At 41.1% G+C, this 6,023-nt stretch overlaps 1 pseudogene; it reads left to right on the forward strand.

Moving 5' to 3' along the window:
- Positions 1–3,541: 3,541 nt before the first annotated feature.
- Positions 3,542–5,002, forward strand: LOC113619239 (DNA-directed RNA polymerase III subunit RPC4 pseudogene; annotated as a pseudogene).
- Positions 5,003–6,023: the final 1,021 nt, after the last annotated feature.

Raw genomic sequence — 6,023 nt, forward strand, 5'->3', positions numbered from 1 at the left:
TGTACACTATTAATTCATGTATTCATTCAATCAACAAACATTTTTGTGTACCTGTTATGAATTAGGAACTGTTCCAAGTACTAAGAAAATTATAGTAATCAAAACAAAAACCCATGCCTCTTTGAAGCTTGTTTTCAGGGAAAAGACAGATAATAAAGAAAAACAAACCAACAACAAAAAAAGAAAACTATTTTTTTTTAACTGTCTGTTAATGGTGATATAGTGCTGTGGGAAAAAATGTGAACTTGTAATAGGGAGTGATGCAGGTTAAACTGTGTGTTCAAGGAGTTAGTTGCTGATAGAGTGATATTTGACCAAAGGGCTGAAAGATGAAAGGAAGCCTGGCGTATAGTTATATTGAAGCACTTTTCCAGGAAAAAGGGACAAACTTCTGTCACTAAAGAACAGTAAGGAGGCTAATATTTGTGACAAAGGGGAATTACAATGAAGGCAAGACCATAGAGGCAGAGGAGGGTCTTGTGGGCTCTTCAGTTTTCATCTGACATAACTCGCTCACTGTGAACAGTGCATGGTTGTTGAATAAATGAAAGAACAATCTCCATAATGATAAGATTTAAGTATTCCACTTCATTCTACCACAAACCAAAAGAAAAACTCAGTTGAACTCACCAGGTCTACATCAAACAAATGCAGGTACTATTAACAAGTATTTGCGCAGGTAGGTATATTCTAATAACACCTCTCATTGGTTCAAAACCTTATTGAAAGAAAATTGAAAAAAATAGTGATATCTATAAAAATGTGTTTCATTAGTTTTAACTTAGCCACCTATGATAAAGAACCACTGGCTAATGTTTTAGTTACAGGAATAGATTTTTTTCCCCAAATAGCTTCCAAAAAGTATCTTTATAAAAATTGTCCTAGAAGAAGAATGAGATTATTGATAAACACTTTGTACCAAACAACCCATGATTATCCTTAAAAGTAGCCAGCTATGCTTTGAGATATTTTATTTCATGATTCTTAACTCAACATCTTTGTTTCAGTTATCTAATGTTGTGTAACGAAACATCCCAAAACTTAGTTTACTATTTACTCACAATGTGTGAGTCAGCAATTTGAGCTGAATTCAAATGAGAGTTCCTTCTACTTGTTTATGAGTCCTCAGATGGAATGGCTCCTGATTTTCCACATGCCCTTTCACCCTCTAGATGCTAAACTAGTCCTTTTTAAATGATTGTAGAAGCATTCAGAAGTTGCTGTTTAGAGACAATTCTCCATGAATCCCTCACATTTCTACATGGCTAGGCATTTATGGACAATTTAAGAATGTTTGTATAAGGGGTTATAGCAAGCTAGTACTGTGTTATCAGGGAAGACTTTCTTATATTCCAAAGTAATAAACACAATGTCTCCTTTGGAGCAAAGTTTAGGCAAGATTTTTAGCATCACCTTACGGGATCGGGGGGTTCAAAGCTGGACACAGATTAGCTGTGTGTTCAGAATTCACCTAGGCCCATGTTGAATCACCCCTGTGGGACTTGGAAGATAAAAGAGATCAGTGAGAGCATGAAGTTCAAGCTGCCTGCTACCCTAGAAGTTATAAACTGTGCAAAACCATTTGGTCTGGTTGTCTCCTTACTGACTAAGTCTGTGGAAGTGTGACAAGTTGAGCTAGCAGCACCTTGCAGTTTAGGGACTACTTGATTGCAAGCCTTTCCAAATGGTAGACTTGAAAATAAAAGCAGTGTCACTTTTGCCACATTATATTGGTCAAAGCATGTCCCAGGGCCATACCAGATTCAAGCCTTGAGGGATTAGACTCTGTGCTTTGATGGGAGGAGTGACAAAGACACATTAGAAAGGAATATGTGTAATTGTAGAATTCTCTCTTCTGTGTATCTTGTAACCTCTTGTTCATAATTTTTATCTCTTTGAATCTGTAAACTCATAATTCCTTCAATTTATATTTATTCTCCTAATCTTCTCTTCAGCTCTGTCTAATCTGCTATAAACAAGTTCACCGAGATTTCCAGCTTTTTACAGAAGTATAACAAATACATAAAAATGTGCATAAATCACAAGTATAAACAGCTTGATAAATTTTCACAAATTACCAACAGCCTTGTAACTAGAACCTAGATCAAGAAAGAAAATATCATCAGCATTCTCAAAACCTCCCTTATGCCCCTACCTAGTCACTACATACTCCCCAAGGATAAGCAATAGTTTTGCTTGTTTCTGAACTTTATGTATGAATGGAATCATATGTATGTATTCTTTTGTGTCTGTCTAACTTAGTTCTACATCATGTTTGTTAGAATCATCTATGTTATGATTCAGTTCACATTCTCTGAACACAATGCTATTATGTTAGAAAATAATATCTAAAAGTTAAGATTTTTAAAAATGTATTTTTAAAATTTAGAACACACTAATAAATAATTTATATCAAATAAGAAAGAACCCATATTTGAAATTAGAAAATATACTTAAATATGTAAAAATTATTACTTCTCAAAACTTATGAGATGAGGCTAAATTTTTATTATATGAGAATTTAAATATGCTAATTATAAGAAAAGAAAAATAGCAGCCAATAAGTAGCTAAGCGTCAAACTTGACAATTAGTATACGATTAATAAAATATCCCCCAAACAACTATAGAAAGGAAAAAAAAAAAGGGTAGAAATAATATAGACATACAGACATAAAATTGTTAAGATTGTCAGAGACAAGTTTACTTTTTCTCTTCAAAGATTAATACATTTTAAAATATCTACCAAAATTAATGAAAAAAATTTTGATTAGTTACAAAAATGTCCCAGATCCTATATGCTTCCCTGTAACTACTCCTTTGATAACATAACATTGTAACTTTAAAAGAGTTGTACCTTATTTCCTGAATCTTTTAATGTGGGCTGGCTTTGTGACTTGTCGTGGTCAATAGAGTATGAAAGAAGTGCCAATGTTCCATTTCCAAGCAAGACGTCAAGAGTCCTTTAGTGCCTATGTTCTCTTTTTGCTCTGACTCCACTTTGAGAACAAGTAAATGCCAGCTAACCTGCTAAAGAATAAGAAACCAAGTGAGGAAAAGCTTAGTCCTCCTTATTGAGTCCAGACAGTACAAACAGAACCACCTAGTTGTCTGCTGCTAATCACAGACGTGCACGTGGGTATCTCTAGGCCCTTGGAGACCAGATGCTCTGCTAGCCAACACACACACATATGAACTTAAAAGAGCTTATTGTTTTAAGCATATAGGTTTTGTGATTGTTGGTTACACAACATTATGGTAGCAGTAGATAACCACACAGAACCCATTATAATAGCATATTATGTATTTCCAAAGAATATATTTTATAAGTTAAAAAACCTCTTCTTAATTTTAGTAATGTTGATGAGTAATCAAGCTATAAGAATTATAGAAATAAAATAATTTATTTTTTTTTATTTTTTATTGTTTTTTAATACGATGAAAAGATACTCAACTTAACTCAGGTTAAGTTTAAAAAGGTGTTGTGGACTTCCACCCCGGCACTGAGGCCCGGCTGCAGGTCGCCTAGGAGGTGAAGTCGGGATGCGCGTGATGCGGAGCTCCAGCCCCGGTGCGCTGGGGCAACATGAAGAAAACGCCACAGGCGAGCCCAGCGCCCCGGGAGGGCCCCGACCCTTCCTCTCTGGGGAACGGGGGTCTTTTCCTGCGGAGGCCGGTGCCTTCCCTCACCCTGGGCCGCCTTCCCTCCATCCATTCCAGGAACCTCACCCTCAGGGAGTCAAGAAGAAAACCTGCACCCCAAATATCAGTCGTAAGACCAAGGAAGAGCCCAAGGAGGAAGTAACCGTCAAGAAGGAAAAGCGTGAAAGGGATACAGACCGACAGCGAGAGGGCCATGGACAGGGCGGGGGACGCCCAGAAGTGTTCTGGTCCCACTGCATGAAATGATGAAGAAAAAGGGGAACTAAGGCTGTGAATGTGTCGGACATGGGCCCAGCTGAAATGATGAAGAAAAAGGGGAACTAAGGCTGTGAATGTGTCGGACATGGGGACCTCTCACAACATCAACATCAAAAAGAACAAGAGGGAGACGGATGAAGAAACAGAACAGATCCTGTACACGCTGGAGAAGGATGATTTCATCGATGACCCTGGGCTGAGGAATGACACTCGAAATATGCCTGTGCAGCTGCTTCTGGTTCACTCGGGCTGGCTTTTTAAGGAAGAGAATGAAGAATCAGATGTTAAACCTTGGCTCAAGGAAGAGGACATGGAGGTGGGAGGGGCCTGCTGTGAAAGTGAAAGACGAGCCACGAGATGAGAGGAGGAGGCCAAAATGAAGGCTCCCCCCAGAACAGCCAGGAAGCCCCCGGCCTCCCGAAGGATATGTCTGTGGCAGAGCTTTCAGGAAGCTGAGCCTCACGCAGGAGGAAGAGCTGCTGTTCCTGCAGCTGCAAGACTGGCTCCCCGGGGGCTTCCCTGGTGGCGCAGTGGTTGAGAGTCTGCCTGCCGATGCAGGAGACGCGGGTTCGTGCCCCGGTCCGGGAAGATCCCACATGCCGCGGAGCGGCTGGGCCCGTGAGCTATGGCCGCTGAGCCTGCGCGTCCGGAGCCTGTGCTACGTAATGGGAGAGGCTACAACAGTGAGAGGCCTGCGTACGGCAAAAAAAAAAAAAAAAACTGGCTCCCGGCCAGCCGCCTACTCCGGATGTCGAGCCTACCAAATCAGCGGTGCAGAGCGAGGACGGACAGATGGTGGTTATAAAGCAGGAGAAAGACCGGGAAGCTAGGCTGGTAGAGAATGCTTGTACCCTAACCGAGGGTCAGGTTGGCAAGCTGCTCATCTGCAAGTCGGGGAAGGTGCAGCGCCTCCTAGGCAAGGTGACTGTGGACGTGACGATGGGGACCGCCTGCTCTTTGCTGCTGTCCTGTCTGTAGGCCTTGGAGACAGTAGGATGGGTGAGATGACAGTTCTGGGACGTAAAGCACAAACTTGTATGCTCTCCCAATTTTGAATCCGTGTTGGATCACAAACACCGGTAAAATAAGCAGACGGAGGATGGTGGTGGCCGTGCTAACAGCGGTTGCTGCCTGCTTCAGACGTTGTGATCTAAAATTTGTTCGACCCAAAAGGGGCCTGTTTAGCCCAGCCACTGTCCCCGTTTTGTCCACAGGGCCCACGTGGCTCCCTCCCACAGCAGCTGTGAACGGCGCGAAGACCTTCCCACAGCACCGAAACCGCTTGCTGCTGGGCGTCTTGTCCCTGCTACTTATTTTTATAGTTATGTTTCGGCTCTTCGACTGACTGCATCCTGCCCAGGTGGAGAGGGGACGGTCTGTGGGAAAGGACAGGCTCCTTCTCTTGGTAACGTCTTGGTTCTCAGGGAAGAAAATGGAAGAATGGCTGCTGCTGCTTTTGCTCCCTCCTTCCTCCCTAGGGGCGACGCCAGAGAGAGAGCAGGGACTTGAATCTGAGACTCAGTCGCAGCTCTGTCTCTTGCCAACTGTGTGACTGGACAACCTACCTAACCTTTCTGAGCTTCATATTCCTCTTCTGACAAAAATGAGGGTGATACCTACCTTCCAGGGTTGGTGTGACGATGAAATAGAATATTGTCAATGAAAAATCCTTGCACAAGGCCAGACATAAAAAGTTGCCACTCAATTAATGTTAGATTAGTTTACCGAAAAAACAAAACAAAAAAAAGGTGCTGTGATATCTGTAGTTAACACTTAAAAATATTCATAGAAATTGTCTTCTATTGTAGTTTACTTAAAATCAACATACTGAGCAGTAGGAATGACTTTTGGGAATTCATTGCTGGGATACATAATTGCTATGTATTTGAAATATTTCATATCTCAAGGAGTTAAAAGAAATTTAAGAAATGGTGTGTTTTGGGTCAAAGTAATCAAAAAGTACCAAAAATTTAAAAACTGTGTCTTTGTAGTACTGTTTAGGCATGTAGTTTGCAGCCCAAATAACCAAGGTCTCAAACAACTAAATTTTGGATGCCAAAAAAATATGCAGTTAGAAGTATGACTGTGCTTACCATCAAAATCA

The sequence above is a fragment of the Aethalodelphis obliquidens genome, unplaced genomic scaffold (genome assembly GCF_003676395.1).
Source record: "Aethalodelphis obliquidens isolate GAN/ISIS:26980383/991018 unplaced genomic scaffold, ASM367639v1 scaffold6, whole genome shotgun sequence".
Classification (NCBI taxonomy): Eukaryota; Metazoa; Chordata; class Mammalia; order Artiodactyla; family Delphinidae; genus Aethalodelphis; species Aethalodelphis obliquidens.